At 38.4% G+C, this 18,648-nt stretch overlaps 1 pseudogene; it reads right to left on the bottom strand.

Annotated features, from left to right (window-relative positions):
* Nucleotides 1-18,648, bottom strand: part of LOC140322834 (uncharacterized) — a 317,266-nt pseudogene that overhangs the window by 208,625 nt on the left and 89,993 nt on the right.

Here is an 18,648-nt window from a genome sequence, read left to right as displayed (position 1 = left end):
ACATTTATATTGTTTCTTTCTTGTGTGAATCTTCTGGTGCTCAGTAAGATGAGAACTTTTGGAGAAGCACTTGGCACATTTTGAACATTTAAATGGTTTCTCTCCTGGGTGAATGCTCTGGTGAGCACCGAGTCTTGTAAAAAGTTTTCTGGCACTTCACTTGACTCATTGTGTGTGGATGAAGATCTGCTTACCTATAAAACGTTTCCACAAATCAATAATTCCAATTATTTCACCTATTGAAAAAAACAAATTAGTCAGTTAATGTTATGAACAATATTGATTGTCAGATATTAGATTATTAACAGTTATGAATTTTACCTACTTCATTCACTGCCCAGAGAAAATTCATGTAATGAGTAGCAATTTATTACTTTTTAGATTATTCATTCAACCTGGAAACATATTAAAAATATGGCTTTGTCTTATTGTGAAAGTAATAACTTTTGCAAAATAACTTTGTCTGATACAATTAATATTAAAAAAATATCAGCTAAGTGACTTCTCAGTTTCTTTATTATGATTGTGATAAGGAAACTAAGTGTATAAATCCCTTAAAATAGGGAGAGGTATTCTTTAGTGTGAATGAGTGAATTGGGCAAGACTTCCAAACACTGCTTAAAAGTGTAAAAAAATGATCCAGCTATCATGGAACTCCAGCAACAGTGATTTTTTTTCTGTATGCACAGAAAATGTGAACAACTGAATGAGCTAATGCAGTCACCATATTAAGGTGAAGGATAGTTTTTAGGTGTGAACATACTTTATTTGCTGATATAAAAACTTTACATTGGTTTTTGATGATTGATTTACCAGAAACAAATAATTTGTGAAACAGATACTTTGTGGTCTTTTGTTATTGATCACTCATTTTTTCCCTACAAAATAAATATAAAGCTTTTAATATTAGACATATACAGGTTCTTGGCTTTGCCCAGAAAGAAGAGAGCTAGAGTTATGAAATAACACATTTATTCAACATATTCCCCCGAGACTGATGCACTTGGTACAGCGTAGTTGCAGCTTTTCTAGACCGTTCAAATAAAAGTCTTTTGGTTGGGCCGCAAACCAGCTCTCAGCAGGATCGTTGACGTCAGAAATGTCCTCAAAACGTTGCCTCTTCAGGTGTTTCTTCAAATTCGGGAACAAGTAATCGTGAGAAGGTACCACGTCAGGAGAGTAGGGGGGATGGTGGACCAATTCGAAACCCAGGGTCCTGCAAAAAAAGGATCCCTTTGGTCAACTTTCCATGACGTTTGCGTCTTAATTGCCTCTTTCAGCTGGTCCAGGAGGTTAGCATATTACTGTCCAGTGATACTATAGTCCTGAGGTAGTTAGTCCACCAACAGAATACCGTCTTTGTCCCAGGAAACGGCGGCTATGACTATTTTGGCCGATTTCTGGGTTCAGAATTCTTCGGCAATGGGGACCTGCTGTGGCGCCATTCCTTTGACTCTTTCTTAGTTTCAGGATCATAGATGTGGAGCCAAGTTTTATCCTTAGTCGCTAACCTAGCCAAAAAGTCCAGTGTAGCTTCAAATAGGCCAAAATGCCTTGGATGCTTCAACTCAGTCCTTCTTCTGATCACTGTTCAAACATTTCGGCACCCACTTTGCTTAAAGCTTGCACATGTCTATGATAGTGGTGATAACAAACCCAACACGCTCCCGTGAGATGGACAGCTTTGCAGGTTGCCGGACGCACACTGCGAGGTTCATCTTCAACGGTGAAATGCCCTTAATGTGAAATGTCTTAAAACGAAATATCCAGGTTTGGACAAGTGCTGTAGGAAGGATACTTCTCCCCCAGTATTTGTGACATCTCAGTGTAAATGTCCTTTGCCGACTTTACCTGGAGAGACAAAAACTTTGTGACGGCTCGTAACTCCAACTACGTGAATCTTGCTTGTGCCTCTGCCATCACAACTCACTAAAAGATAAAACAGTTTTAAGAATCACAAAGACCTGATACTTGCACAGTTACATACTAAGATAATAGGCTGTCATGCCCCCATACCAATTTTTCTATTTCATCTGGAAGGGGGCAAAGCCAGAACTTCTCAGCACCCCCTAATATAAAATAACTGTTAATGTAATTATGTAGGACAAATAAAGGGAATCAAAATTCTCCCACAGGACAATGTAATAGAATCGACCCCACTTAAATCAAATAAAATGTAGGAGTTTTCAATTCCACAAAATCATTTGTATTGAAAGTCTTAATTACTTTTGACAATTGTAAACATACATAACAGTAAGTACACTTAGTATGAAATATTAGGTCATGTCCTATTTAACATCTATAGAATAAATGACCATAATCTATACTGCAAACACCCTGTCTTACAAATAGTGGACAAAAAACGTAACATCTCTATCTCGACAGGTTTAGCCTATCGGCTTCTTCAGGAGTATTTACTGCAAAGTTTAGGTGCTGTTATAAAATAGTACAGAAGTAAATAAAAATGTTAGAGTGAAGAATTAAAATTGGTAATGTACTTATCCTAGCCCCAGTTTCCTGTGATACGTTGAGGAGAATAAGGTTTCTTTAGGTAACAGAGAGACTTTCCTGAAATAATATTAGAATGGCATTTATGATTTTTTTTCAAATGCTAGTTGCTTGGATGTTATGCCAACCCAGTGGTTTCAATATTTTCACTGACTAACACTAACTAGTGTGCAGAAGAGTTGTAGATGAGTGAAGAATATGGACTGCACTGCAGTATTTACAGTCAAGTTTTGTATATATATGGAAAAAAACCTGGAAGTTTGCTAACTATACTATGTTCCCAAATAGGGTTATGTAGCATGATTGTTCAATAATTGTCTGTGTTTATAGATTGGTTGGGTAAGCATATTTAGGTCTGGTTATGGTAGCTAGTAGGCTTTCTAGTTGTTTTTTTAAACATGAATACTATTTAAATATGCACATCAATATCTATATTGTGCAATATTCCAAGGTAAAAGTTGCCAACCAGGAAGGGACCCTAGACACCACATTATCAAAACCTTGATTTGCATGGTAAAAGTATTGGGGTGGTGTTAAACTAAGTTGTGATCATACCACAGCAAGACTAGTTGAATAAATAAGGTTTGTAGGAACCTAAACAACTAAAAGGAAACAAGGCAATACACACCAAAATGTATATATATATGAAGGTTTGCGGATAAAATAACAAAACAGAAAACCGTGTCTGTCCGGCACTTACTATACATCAAGACATCCCTATCTATCAGCTGGAGGGCTTCTCCCTGTCAGCACAAAACCAAGCTTTCAGCAACCTTCTACTCACTTTGAGCTCACTCACTCACCCAGACCAATTTTCTGAGTCTCTCAGCCAAACTCACACAGTCCACCTGTCTGTGTCTCCAAACAGAGCTGAACTCACACAGACCCCTGTCTGTGTCTAAAAACAGAGCTGAACTCACACACAGACTCCTGTGTGAGAAGAGGGCAGGGATACATTGAGAGGTGATGCAGCCTGAGCATGGGGGGCAGGTAAGGATTTTTTCTCATTCTCCTTGCAACCCCAGTTCTGATGCCAGCGGTTCCAATTTACATTGCAAGTGAATAAACAAACATTAATAAATAAACACAAAAAACTTTAAAAATACTTGTATCTGTTTGTGCCTATACCTGTGAAATTTCGTGTGTGACCAGATCTCTTTGAGCACATTCTAAGCCTACCAGCAGTATACACTAAACAAATATTTACTCACAAAATAATCCTTAATGTTTGTTACAAGATAAAATTGTGACAAACATCAATTAACATGAAGATCATTTTCTTTTTTAATTAAAAAGAAGAGCGAGCCGACAAATTACTTTGATCTCAAATTAGTCATGGGAAGGTTTGATCAGTCAGCTGCAGCAAAATGTGAACATGGAATGGTTTAGGCCAAGGGTGCCCACACTTCTTTGGCTTGCAAGCTACTTTTAAAATGACCAAGTCAAAGTGATCTACCAACAAAAATATTGCTGAGTGCTTTATGTTTTATATTTAAAATATATATTGTTTACCTTGCATAACAGCATGAACATTTATGGCACAATACAATTCTGTACATTTTTGGCCATTACCTTACTCCGATGACATCTTAAACCAAATAGAATCAGCCAAACTTGCATAGTCCGGACAGTAAGTTGCTGGTAGCCAGCCTCAAACAAACTTCCAAATGATCATCAGTCATGGTGGAATGGTATTTGGACTTGGAATCCCGTGTGCGGTAGAGTTTATTTCGAAAAGGCAGGGCTCCACGATCTAATCACATTGCCTTTGTGATCTACCAGTGGATGGCGATCCACTTGTTGGGCACCCCTGGTTTAAGCCATCTCCCCAGCAACTACAATGATAGGTGTATGAGTAGTACTAACGATAATTATAGCATTAATGCATTAAAAATTCTACAACATTTGCAACATTTCTAGCATTGTAGCAGCTGCAAAGGTGAATTTTAGTAACAGATTTTTACAGTTTGGATCATCAAAAGCTCTCTTATTTTGTTTTTCTTGAAGACAAAATATGTTAGTGTATGAGTTGTTTTTTCTAAACTAAAGCCCCAAGATTTAATTGCCGTCTTGACACTGCGATTAATGAGTGGGTTGTGGGTTCCAGTTTGGGCGCCCAGTCTCCAAATGGTTCACCATCACTGCTATAGGGTGTCATCAGAATGATAGATGCTGGGGCATTACATTCAAGTTGGTAGGGCTAACAGTCTCAGCAGTCTTCACAAGAGTTAAATACACATATAATCTTATGGGAATATTTTTAATTTCGTTTAGAGTTTAACCACCTGAGTGTTCTGTACCAAAAGTGTTCCACTGTTTTTCATGAAATTTTTTTTTTTTAAATTGTAGACCTGTAACTTACAGAAATATGTCCGAACAGGGGTCTAGTAGATATTATGAATATAAAAAACGTGGAGAACGACGCGGGACGATCAGCAGGACCAGGTAAGAAGCCGGCCGGCATCTTGTGTTCCGCCGGCCAGCATTTTACCGGTCCTGCTGGTATAGGAGAAGGCACCCGACGCTGGAGAGGGAGATCGACGGACGACGATCGACGGAAGACGACGCTGGAACACAAACACAACGCTGGATGAGCACAGCGGGACCAGGTAAGTGGGGATTTTAATGTACGGAAAATCTCGGGGTTAATCATAATAGCACTTTTTTTTAGCCCATACCAACATTTGTACTTGTATTCTGCAAATGTCTTTGGTAAAACACTCATTGTATCCAAAATATAATGCCCAGAGGCATAAATAGTGACACGTGTAAGTGGCATCTACAAAGGCTCACTTCTCCAATCAGATTATGTGTTGCACTTCTTATCTGTAGGTTTTGCTAACCAAACTCCAGACATATTACATAGTTTCTTCCTTCGCTCATACTTTGTCACTATGGTTGACAGTGTTTAGTGATTATCGTAATCTATTGCAAATGATACGCCCAGTCCTTTGGTATGGGTTCCGGACCTTCAACAGTCCTAGTTATTTTAGTGGTTTTGCCCAGCCACTTACCATATCAATTTGTAATTTCTGTAAGTGGATCATTAACACCTTTAGAGCACATTGAGGTAATATTGCTTGTGGTATTTACTGGTCTCTAATTTCTATCTTAGTCTCATCCAACTTGCACCTAAGACTATATAGCAGCTGGCAAACCAATATCCTTCTGATGATCGCAATGTCTCAGTCTCTTAACTAATTTCTAATTTCACCTGAGAACAACCATCCCATTGGAAGCGATCTGTTGCAAAACGGGAATAAATCCCTATTTTTTTATCACAGTTCAATAACGTCACCCAGTCAAAGACAGTCTATTAAACCAGGCAAATATGCTGCTGACCTCTTTCATAAGTTATGCTCTTTTACCAAAACATGCCACAGATATGTAAACAAATCCTTCTTTTGCAGCAAAAGGCATGACTCAAGTCTTCCAGTTTCTAGGTTTTCTCTATTGCCACTATTGCAGTTTAGTGTACAATTAAACACTTTACTGTAAGGTATCAGGTTATACATTTTAGGTACATTCTTCTCAATGGCTTCTCCAGAGCCAAATCCAATCTGGCACTGGCTATTGCTGGAATCCTCCTGTAAGTACACGGTTCAGCCCATCTAATGGTATTTACCCGTTTATTGGGTGATTATAGGAAAACAACCAGAAACATCAGAAGTTTTACTTTCTTGGTCAATCCCCGAAACCAACACTACTAACTGTAGCAGTCAGAAAAATAATAGGAATACCAACGGTTCTTACCATTATGACTAGTTCCGCCTCTTCCCCAGGGTTTAAGTTTACTTGTTCAAGAACTCCTGGAATGGATCCGAGTTAACATTGAATGTCTTGTCCTTTTTAGGGGGTCTCCACACAGACCATCAGGGATGAGACAGTGTGTACTAATTAGGAAGGCTTATTGTTGCAACAGAGAAAATCAAATGCTTAGCAGCCAAAGCAAAAATTCTGTCTAAAACAAGGAAAAAGATTAATTCTTCATAGGGTTACAGAGTAAATCCACTAATGGATGGGCTATGCTGTCATCAATATGTCATCAAAACAGAAAAGTCCAATAGTATATTCTCAGAAGTCAATGTAATTACAAACAGATAATGGGGTGATAATGTCCCGTGGTTGACTTGGCACCAAAAAGACATTGACCTTTGTCTTTCCCTATATGTTGTAGTGGGTTGTCATCTGTTTGGTCTTTCAGCAGCGGTTTGCCACAAGTTCCTGTTATCTGTCCCTTTCACATCTACTGTACGCCTGTAGAGATTCAGATATAGGCAATAAGTCACATAGTACGTAGAAACGTCGGTTTGTATGGAGAAAATGACAGCACATCAAGTTTCTATTTACTGTAAAGCAAACATCAGCAGTATCAGTTTTTCATATAAGAAAAGTATGTTTTTTACTTTATATACAGATCCCCTAAATTTTTATCACAATATGGCTCATACTTTAAAACCTGTATAAAATGTATTTCGCATAAAAAAAAAAAAAAAACTTTCCTACTAAAAACATTTTATATAGCCTGTGTGGATTCTTTTGTGCTTAGCAAGATAAAACATTGATGGAAGCATTTGTCACATTCAGGCGAGTTTTCTCTTGTGTGTCTTCTTGTGGGCAATACCATTAGAATGGTTTGAGAAACATTTGCCACACTGTCCACATTTATATGGTTTCTCTCCTGTGTGAACCCTCCGGTGTTCAATCAGACTAGAACTATTGGAGAAGCACTTGTCACATACTGAACATGGTTTCTCGCCTATGTGAATTTTCTGCCGTTTGGTAACACCAGAGCGATTTGAGAAGCACTTGTCACATTCTCAACATTTATACGGTTTCTCTCCTGTGTGTGTGTGTGTGTGTGGGCAAACAAATTAGAATGTTTTGAAAAACATTTGCCACACTGTCCACATTTAAATGGTTTCTCTCCAGTGTGAATCCTCTGGTGTTCAGTAAGACGATAATGTTTTGAGAAGCACTTGTCACATACCGAACATTTAAATGGTTTCTCTCCAGTGTGAATTTTCTGGTGTGCAGCAAGACCAGAACGATAAGAGAAGCACTTGTCACATTCTGAACATTTATACGGTTTCTCTCCTGTGTGTGTCTTTTTGTGGGCAATCAAATAAGAATGTTTTGAAAAACATTTGTGGTACAGCTTGTCTCCCACTTGACTCATCTTGTGTGGATGAAGATCTGCTTCACTAAACTTTTTCCACAGGAGGCAACCAACTGTCAATTAATGATATGTTTCTTCATCTATAGAAAAAAAAAAAAAAGTTAATAATTGTTCATACCATTATTACCGGACTAAAAATCAGACATTAGATTAGTGCCATTAACGTTTTTTTTAATTACTTCCTTCACTGCCCACAGAAAGTGTAGGTATTCAGCGGAGATCTGACATTTTAGATTATACATTCAACCTGAATACTTATTCACATATTCTTGTTTTTGTAAATAACTTAGCATTCGTCTTCAAGTAGTAACTTAACAAAAATATTTCTTTCCAATCCAATGATTAAAAAAAAGTTTAGTATTTCAGATAAGTGACTTCTCAATTACCTTCATATTATTATGATGAGGAAATTAGGTGTCTAAACAGCAAACATCTAGTTTTGATAGAAAGATTCCTACTGGGGGGTTGGAAGTTACAGAACTCTTCAAACTTGTTATCAGTCTTTCTTTACAGCTAATTCAGCAAATAACATTTCTCTATCCATGCCTAATAATCCCTATCCAATATATTTTATAAATAAACAAGACGCATTGTACCCCTAGACTGTTCATTTGATTTTGGTGACAGCACACCCCCTTCTTTCATATTCCCTTCAAACAAGGAAAAGTTTTCTTTAGTGCATTGGGCAACAGACAGTGCTTGAAAGTGTAAAAAGGGTTTCTGAATTTTCCTGGAAGATCACAGTGATTTTTTTCTGTAAGTTCTTTCTGCCTCTCAGTTCTCACACAATAGTGAGATCTGACAGGCAGAAGGAACAGTACAATACTGGGCATATAACACGACCCCCAAATGATTGGTTAGAGTGGGGGGTCGTCTTATACGCCCAGTCACCTTATACACCGGAAAATACGGTAGATACAGGAGGGGATAAGACTGCTGGTATGTACTGCTTAAGGAATAAGGTAAATTAGTTTGGGTTGAATGGCTGTACCAACTTTTTGTTGATCACATCACTGACAAACAGCTCCGCCACGCATTTTTTTTCTGGGGTCATTTTCATCATTTTTGACCAACACTTAAGCCATAGCCTTTCACTCATCCTCTTGATGGAAATGGCCATACCTTGCTGCAATGTTTTCTTTTTCAGCTCCTTTTTTGGATGATGAAGGAAACATTGCAGCAGGTGGATGCCCATATCACTAGAGGAAGTTGGCAGGAAAGAAAATAAAATAAAACATTTTTAGGCCTGTTAACATTTGTTATGTTCTCCTTTCATTTTCCCGATAGGCTAGAAAAATGGCTGAGCATAGTTGCAAATTTCAAACATTTTTAGAACTTCCGGAATTGTGAAGGAGCAATTGATGGGAAACATGTATGGGTCACCCCACCTGCAGACAGTGGACACTTCTATTATAATTACTTGGTTTTCTTAACCATTGTGCAAAAAAGCAATCGTGAATGGTGCGTTAGGAGTTTGTTTTGGTTGATTTTGCAAAAACAGGTGAATGTCTGATGGAGGGGTCCTGGAAGCTATGCCATTCCACCAAAAGCTGATCAACACCAACTGTACCTTTCTAGTTACCCCAAAACTGTAAAGGGTACAAGTTTTTTGTTTATTGCAAATTAATCTTTTTCATGTTAACTTAATGAAACCATTCTCCCAGAAGGATGTGGACCAAGAGGAAAAAAAATACAGCTTATGAAGTACTCTAGCAAAATGCTTTTATGTTTCATAGTGCTATTGATCTGCGCATGGACAAAATTGACAATGTGGTTTCTGCTTGTTGCACAAATTTCTGCACTGGAACAATTGCAGTGCTACAATTGCTTTTGGTTCACAAATTGAGCAATATTCTGCTACAACAGCACACATGCCACCTGGGGAAATCAGTAACCATATTTCACTGGTCCGGTGGATCTTCAGCATGCGTCAGCTAAAGGAAACTGTGCATGCTGTACTTCAATAGAAGTGGAGCAGTGGAATGGCAGGATAGACAACTTTCATAGTGATCAGTGGTGAACTATAAGAAGTTGAAGTACCACAGTTCAGGTACATAGGCGCATCCTCTGGGCCAGCACCCGACCACCGTGAAGCCTGCACTTTGGTTCTTTCCAGAACACCAAGTTCTGTAATTTATGCTTCATGTAACTAATGTTTCCAGCAGAATTATGGTGGAGCTGTACAAAACCATTAGCACCATTGGCCTTCATTTGCAGATGCCTAAACTGAGTACTTCCCAGACATCACCTTCCACACACATGGATAGAATCTGTAAAGTTCAATAAATTCAAAGATGAATTCTGGGTTGGTAAATACATCATGGGCCATGATCCCTGTAAAAAGCAAAAAAAAAGAAAAAACCAAAAAACATTTGTTTAATAAACAAACAAACCACCCACTCAAATAAATGAACAGGTAGAGCACCCACACCTACCTTGATAGAATGCTTTAGAAAAGATTGTTCTCTGAAATATAGGAAAACAAAGCTACCTACGAATGATACCTTATTGGGGAATGTGCAACTTACAGTCCACAATATCCAGCAATCCTTGCATTTCCTGTCCTATGGCATTATTTCTTTTACTCAGTTATACAAAACATGCCAGATCACAGTCACACTCGGGGTAAGTTCAGAAGCCCCCTTAGCTTTGCCCCATGATCTAGCAGCAATCTAATGGTCTCGCTTTGATGCCGGGACGTTTTCTGATTTAGGGGGCGTGGTCGGGCAGGAATTTACTATTGCTGCTCGCCACCCCGGGAATTTACTATTGCTGCTCGCCATCTCAGGAAGATGTGATGCACAATACAGAAGGTCTGCATTGTGCTTTGCATCTCCCTGGAGATGCAACCAGCAGCAGCGTCGGTGGATGCCGAGGGTGAGGCAGGGTGGGACATCCCCACTCGCATCACCCAAGAGCATGCGACATCTTCCTGGTGATGCAAGTCGTGATGTATTCGGGGGGTGTGGCCAGGAACTTTAAAAGCAGATTACAATGTAATCTGCTTTTAAATGTTTATTACAGTAAAAAAAACACCACACAACACATAATAAAAATAAAAGTATACATTTTAGTGCACCAAACATTACCCAATGCCCCGATTTACATTTTGCCCACTATTATCCCTGACCTTTTAACATTATTTGATAAATTACTTTTTTTTAATAAATACATTGTTGTGGTCTTTTATTTCATTATTTTTTATAAATATAATTTATAATTATTTATTATATTATAATATAATAAATATAATCATCATACCCGGGAGCTAATCCCAAGAATTACAGGCCCTCAATATAAACAAAAATTTCTATGCAAAAAAAATAAGGATCACTTTTTGCATCAAAAAACGAACAGAATTAGAACGCTGGGGGGGTTAATACACAAGTGTTGTTCTAATGAAAAGCATGTACGTGTACAAACTCAATACTACAGCGGGGCTCTTTTTGCATGAATTATTGCATCAATGCGACGTGGCACATGCTGATGTGGTATGGAAGCCCTAGATGCTTTGATAGTGGCATTGATCTAATTGTTTTTGGGTCTAGTGTCTCCTCTTGATAATGGCCCTAGATTGTTAACGGGGTTCACGCCAGGTGAGTTTGTTGGCCAATAAAGCACAGTGATACCATTGTCTATAAACAAGTTATTATTTATTTTGGAAAAATAAAATCAGCATCTCCCTAAATCCTTTCCGCAGATGAAGCATGAAGTGCTCCAAAATTTCCTTAGATGGCTAACTTGATTTACCTTGACTTTGAACTTGATAAAATACAGTGGACCGATGCCAGCAGATGACGTGGCTCACCAAATCTTATCTGACTGTAGAAACCTCACACTCAATCTCAAGTAACTTGGATTATGTGCCTGTCCACTCTTCCCCAGACTTTGGAAAGTTTATCTCCAAATAAAAGCAAATTTTACTTTCATTTGAAGAGAGTCCATAGCCATTAACCCAAGTAAGATGCTTCTGACATTGTTCAGGAGTGGTTTGACACAAGGTAATGTGACAGTTGTAGCTACAGTTCACTCCTTGTGAATCTCCCCCAAATTCTTTAGTGGGCTGAGCTTCACAATCCTCTCAAGGCTGAGGTTATGCCTGTTGCTTGTGGAGCTTTTCCTGCCACTTAACTTTCCATTAACACCCCCCCCCCCCCCCCGAGGAGTATTCCGGGGGGAGGGGGTTAATGGACGAGGTGGATTTTACACAAAAATTGGTTATACAGAGTTACACTTGGGGGGGGGGGGTCACTAAACCCTACTTACTTGTTCCTTTGATATGCTGCTTGTTCGTTGGTTCATGCGGGAGGCGCAGCAGGAAATTAAAAAAGTGTTGTATTGGATTCAATACAAAATAACTTTATTGAGTCTAATACAAAGAAATCTTGACCAATACAGCCAGAAATACATAGTAGGTGGTCTTGAAAAAAAGACATAAGTCCATCAACTTCAACCACTAAGGAAATATTCATATCCCAGATATAAAACCCAAAAGACATAGTTGGTCCAGAGGAAGGCAAGAAAACCCTGGTACAGTTTGCTTCAAAAGGGCAATTGGATGTTCCCTGGAACAACAGTCATTGTTATTTTTACTTTAAAGCCTTAATATCCAGTTATATTCTGTGCTTCCTGAAAACCACCAAGTTTTTTCTTAAAGCAACCTATAGTAGTTGCTGAAACTACTTCCTGAGAGAGCCCTTTTCACATTTTCACAGACCTTACAGTGAAGAATCCCTTCCTTATCCGGAGCTTAAACTTCTTTTCCTCCAGATGCAAAGAGTGCCCTCTTGTTCTTTGTAATGATCGTACAGTGAATAAAGGGGAAGAGATTTCTCAGTATGGACTGTTAAAATATTTATACAGGGTGATCATATCCCCCTTAAACGTCTCTTCTCAAGGGAGAATAGATTCAGTTCAGCTAATCTCTCCTCATAGCCGAGCTCCTATATTCCTGTTACTAGTTTAGTTGCCCTTCTCTGCATCCAATTTCACAATGTTGTTTTTGTGAACTGGTACCCAGAACTGGATGGCATATTCCAGATGTGGTATGACCAATTCTTTGTACAGGGGCAGGATTATGTCTCCATCTCTGCAGTCTATTCCTCTTAATACAATAAAGTACTTCGCTAGCTATAGATACTGCATGTTGGTATTAAGTCTTTGATCTACCAAAACCCCCAGATCCTTTTCCATTTCTGACTCCCCCAAGTGTATTCCCCCTAGTCCGTATGAAACATGCATGTTACCTCCCAAGTGCATAACTTTACATTTATCTATATTAAATTTCATTTGCCACTTGGCTCCCCAATCAAACAGTACATCCAGGTCTGCTTGTAGATTATGAACATCCTATATGGACTTCATTACATGGTTTGGTGTCATCTGCAAACACAGAAATCATACTTTTAATCCTAAACTCTATATCATTTATAAAGATGTTAAACAGTAAAGGTCCCAACACTGAACCCTGGGGTACACCACTAATAGCCTTAGACTAGGGGTTAGCAAACTCCGGCCTTTAGGCCACATATGGCCTAGCCAGTAGTATGTGCCAGTCTGGTCGATCGAGCCTAATCCTGGCCAGCAGGGGTTCGCAACCCGCGGCACTAGAGCGGCATGCGGGGAATAAGGGGACATTTCCTCTCCTCTGTATGCATTGAAAAGGAGAGGGATTTCCTTTCAGGGGCACTCCTGGTGGGGGGCGGGGCCATCAGCACGGGACTCGGGAGAGAGTCCGGCCTAGTGTGCCTTCTTGACCTCCTAAAAAGGCCTAGTTGCCAAAAAAAGTTTGCTGACTTCTGCCTTTTTCAGACTATTCAGAGTATGAATCATCAATTCCAACTCTCTGGATGCAGTTTATAGGCCAGTTCTCTATCCATTTACAGATTGACTTTTCTAAACCTATCAACCCTAACTTGCATATTAACAGCCTGTGGGGTACAGTGTCAAATGCTTTAGCAAAGTCCAAATACACTATATAAACTGCTATTCCACTGTCTACCCTTTTACTTACTTCCTCATAAATAGAGAGTACATTTGTTTGACAACTTCTGTCTTTCTTGAAGCCATGCTGAGGATCAGTTATACTATTATTTTCTAGCAGAAACTCCTCTATGTGGTTCTTTATCAAACCTTTCCAACTATGGTTGTTAAGCTAACTGGTCTGTAGTTACCTGGTAAAGATTTTGCTCCCTTTTTGAAGATAGTAACCACATACGCCAATCCATCGGTACCTTGCCAATGACTAAAGAGTCTCTAAAAATTAGAAATAATGGCTTTGGAATAACCAAGCTCAGCTCTTTGAGGACACGTGGATGTAGTTCATCAAGTCCTGGTGCTTTGTGAACCCTAATTTTTCCCAGCTGTTTCTCAATCATATCAATTCTGAGCCATTGTGACTCATTTATGACAGTGATATTGCTATTAGGAATTTAGACTTGAGCTCTGCCATTTTCTTTGTTTACACACAGCTAAAAAAAATTTTTTAGTAAATCAGCCTTTTCTTTATCCCCAGTTACCAACCCAACATCATCTTTTAAGAGGGCTACATGCTCAGATCTAATCTTTTTGCCATTAAATTATTTGCCTTACTTTCCCTTTGCAATCTGTCGCACATTTTATCTCCTTTTTACGTCTTTTGTTATATTCTTTATAGGTTTCAAATGATGAAGGTGATCATTTTCATATTTTTGGAATGCCCTTTTTTGTTCCTTATGTTTTTTTTTTTTTAACATCAGCTGTTTACAGTTTGCATGAAATTAAATCAAATTATGGTCACCGCTAGCCAGATTCCCTTTAATTTTCACATTTGTTATAAGCTCTGCATTGTTAAAAAAAACTAGGACCAGCAAAGTATAATTTCTAGTTGGGGCATCTATAAACTGTATCATAAAATTATCTTATCAGGATTCACCAATGCCCACCAAGTCATAATATTCCTCACTCATTAAGGCTTCCAACTCTTCTATCCTATTTGCTAGACTTCTAGCATTGGTGAACAGGCTCTTTAAACCATTGCTGTATTTACCAGCATTGTTTGCCAAATCCTTTTGTTTTTCAGTACAACTACCGTGTTTCCCCGAAAGTAAGACCTACCCTGAAAATAAGACCTAGCACTTTCCCCCCAACGAAAATAAGACCTAGTGTGTTTTTGGAAGCCCAAAAAAATATAAGACAGTGTCTTATTTTCGGGGAAACACGGTAGTACTCCACCATCCAATGTTTGTAACATGGGAATCTCCTTACAGTTATCCATAACCCTCCGCCCCAACTATCCCCAGTCCACCCTTCACTAGTGTCTGACCCCTGACTAACCTTTCTGCCACCTTATTTTTTTTTTTTGTCCTACCACCTCTGTCCTAGTTTTAGTATCCTGCCACCATCCACCTATATCTTTCCCCTTTTCCAATTGTCCTAAATACTACATGTTGGGTTTTCCTACCCTGTAGGCCATAATCAGCAAATTAAAAAAAGAAATAAACATGTGAAAAAGATCTGTGTAATGAATCTAGATAATATATGAGTTTTACTTTTTCCATTTAATTATTGAAATAAATTACCGTTTTATTATTCTAGTTTATTCAGATGCATCTGTATATATCATGAGCTGTAGACAAAAGAGTTTACTTCAGGTAGACGTTACTGTGTTGCTGATGAAATGAGAAATTACATTTGAGTCTGTCCATTGTGCCATTTGGAAACATAAAGCAGTTTGTGTGTTAATTTTAGGGGTAAGTAGTACAGAGTATTATGAGGTTTCATATCTATAAAGTGGTCTGGGTTTATGAATATTTTGGCACACCTTGTTTTTGAAGACAGCACAGTGCCAGCAGTAGTTAATTACTCTTTGTGTTTAGGAGTGTAGAGCCTTGACTACTGTGCCCCATCGCCATTGTATCTCACTGTTGTATTTTTTTAGGACATTGAACATTGTTATATAAACACTGGTTTTGATTTGGTTGGTGTGGGTGTAAATTATTGTAGTGGAAATAGTGTACTTCATATTTGTTCTGTTTTGTTACTGCTATCCTTTCTCTCTTTTCATTGACTTTACTGAAGCCGCTTAAAGTTTGGGAGGACTTTAAAGCTGTGTAACCAAATGTAATGAAAAACAAAATTGTAAATAACAATATGTAGAATTCACATGTGATACCAAATATGACATATGGGTATATGTTCAGGGGTTATTCGAGGAACAAACTAAAACATGCAAAAGACACTCAAAGGCCTAACCATAGCAGGTTTGCATGCAGAGTTCCACAAATGACAAATCATATGCCAATATAAATATAATATAATATAATATAATAAAAATATTAAAACAGTGGCGAATAAAAAGAAAAAGTTGAATTGCAAAGCCTAGTGAAAGCACTGACTAGTCTAAAGAGTTTAAGGTCTTCAGGAAGAGGATGGGAGATCACATAGTATGTGCATACAAAGTGGGTAAAGATCAGCTCCAAGATGGAACAAAAAAGAAAAAAAAAAAAGGAGAAAGTTTAGATATTGCTCCGGTTAAGCCAAAAGTCAAAGCTGAAAAATATTCTATTTTTAAGGAACAGGCTGCCATTTCTAACAGAGTAGAAAACATTATTGTTCACCTAAAAGAAAAGAAAACTTTTCTGGGGTTTCATGGCTTTTTTTCATACTCAGCCTCTAAATACCTTTTGATTGTTGCTGATTTAATTGCCAAATAAAAAATCAGCTTATACCATCCCAAGCAACATATGTACAGCAGAGGTGCATACTCCTAGGTGCTAGAAGTCCAAATGACCAAATCAAAGTGTTACATATAAACATTAACATGCACACCTGGAATTCTTTCTCATATTAAGAAAGACAAAGCTAAGAAACAGTGGCCAAATTACATAAAGGTTCTGAATCCATCAGCAATGAATATAGTAATGGCTTTTCAAATTAAGCAGAGAAATGAAGACAATCCTTTTCTCCTAGATCATAAGCTATGGTCAGCATAGCAGCAAAATAACAGTAACATAACTTTAAAAATGCAAAAGATATTTAGCAAGATGTGAATTACAAAAGCCTTTCAATCCAGCTGTTGACTAAAATGTGAACATCTGATGGATCTCAGAAAATAATATGAGTAGCAGTGTTTGGAAAAGAAATAGTTGGAGCAGATTCTAAAACCTGGATACTTTGTTTTACAAGTTCTAATTGGAAGTCAGAAGTTTTCCATTCCAATTTCCAATCCGAGCCTTAGATTTCCAGCTTACATATACAAATATCAGTCGCAGGTTGTCATTGGCATTCCTTCCTGACAATTTGCAGGTGATTTACAGGAAGAGGCGTGCAGTCCTCTTTAAAAGACAAGGCACAGCAGCACATTTGTGGTCCTCTGAAGGTCATAAAATAAAACTTCCAAGATAGCTATTAAAAGTATACAATAACAACGGCATTGCTAATTTTTCAGAAAAACCATTAGACACATTATACAGCTTTGTAAAACACACAAAAGTTATATTCCATTTCCAAGGTTACATTTCCTCTTCCTGTAAATGATGGAAAATGCAAAACAGAAAATCAAAAACATTAAAAAAAAAGTTATAAAGAGAGAAACATTCCCAAGGCCTCCTTCTCTCCTGCTACAAATTAGGGAAATTGAAGGTAGAAAAAAATTACTTAAGTTATCCCCTATTTTTGCTAATAAAGTTGGGCAGTTGTTCTCATCTTTCATGAGCTGCACAAGCAGTGAGGTAGGTGATCACTAATAGCAACATAAAACTGAGATGTGAGATTACTGAGGGTGCGGGTCAATGCTTACTGTGTGAATGGTGCAAATATTTCCATGTGGGGATATACAAACACTTTGAACCCAGAAACAGCAAACACAACCAAAACAACCAACAAACTAATATGAAAACATATTACCAGCAAGGCCAGGATTCAACAGGATCAGGTGTGCACACAGCAGGGAGCAGATATAAAAGTAAAAACCCACTGAAGATCTAGCAAGGACACAGGGAAAGGCAGGTTCCTAAATAGGGAACTCCCAGCTTCATGCATAATGAGTTATTCCTAAAGGCCTGGCTGGTGGAAATTCATAGTAGATCAGATGTTCAGCGCCACCAGCAGGAGAAGCAGAATATAGCAGAACACATACCATCAACTAAGTTTGACTATTGATGTGTTTGAACATGTCATGATCAGGTCAAAATAAGACTGGCAATGGAAGTGGGCCCCAAGGGAGATCAGCAGCTACTAGTGGTTCCTCATCTGCTAAATTCAGAGGAGAGAGAAGTGTGGAGGAAGAAAAGTGTTGCTAGTGGCACAATTTCTATTCACCGTCTTGGTTCTGGAAAACAGTATTATCAGTGATGTCATCATGTTAATTTTCATGTTAGAAGTGACCCTAGATCTGATGCAGCTGGAGAAAGAGGAAGACACTTATTGTTCACCTTGCAACTGTAGAAATGTTAGAAGGCTGAGGGATTATTATAAGTAGAATCCACCATAGTAGGAGGCAGAGAGAGGTGGCTGCTATTAAGGGCAAGAATTGTCGGATATGGCACCAGGAAGTGACACGGGTCATTACCAGTCCACCAGTCTGGCAGACATTTATGTGGTCACACTGAGAACAAACAAGGATGGATGAAGGAGAACAGATAGAACAATAAGGCATACAATATGCGGACAATATTGCAAGTTCTATGATGGCTTGTTTTGGCAGTATATTGAGTATATCGAGTATATTGTTGTTCAGAGAATTTCAATTAAGGAGATCCAATCTTGGACTGGTATATGACAATCGGATTACAATTGAAAGAATATACTTACCCGGTCCCCACAGCTCCTCCGGACACGTCCTTCCTCTTCTGGCTTCTCCTGGCAAGTGCAGTGACGATCTCTGGGGTTTCCCGGTGACGTCGCTGCATGCGTCGGTGTGGGAGGCGGGCGGGAAATTCAAATAACTTTGTATTGAGCTCAATACAAAAAAGCTGTATTGA

The sequence above is a fragment of the Pyxicephalus adspersus genome, chromosome 2 (genome assembly GCF_032062135.1).
Source record: "Pyxicephalus adspersus chromosome 2, UCB_Pads_2.0, whole genome shotgun sequence".
Taxonomy (NCBI): Eukaryota; Metazoa; Chordata; class Amphibia; order Anura; family Pyxicephalidae; genus Pyxicephalus; species Pyxicephalus adspersus.
Note: the sequence above shows the minus strand (reverse complement) of the source record. Positions and strands in the feature narration are given on the sequence as shown.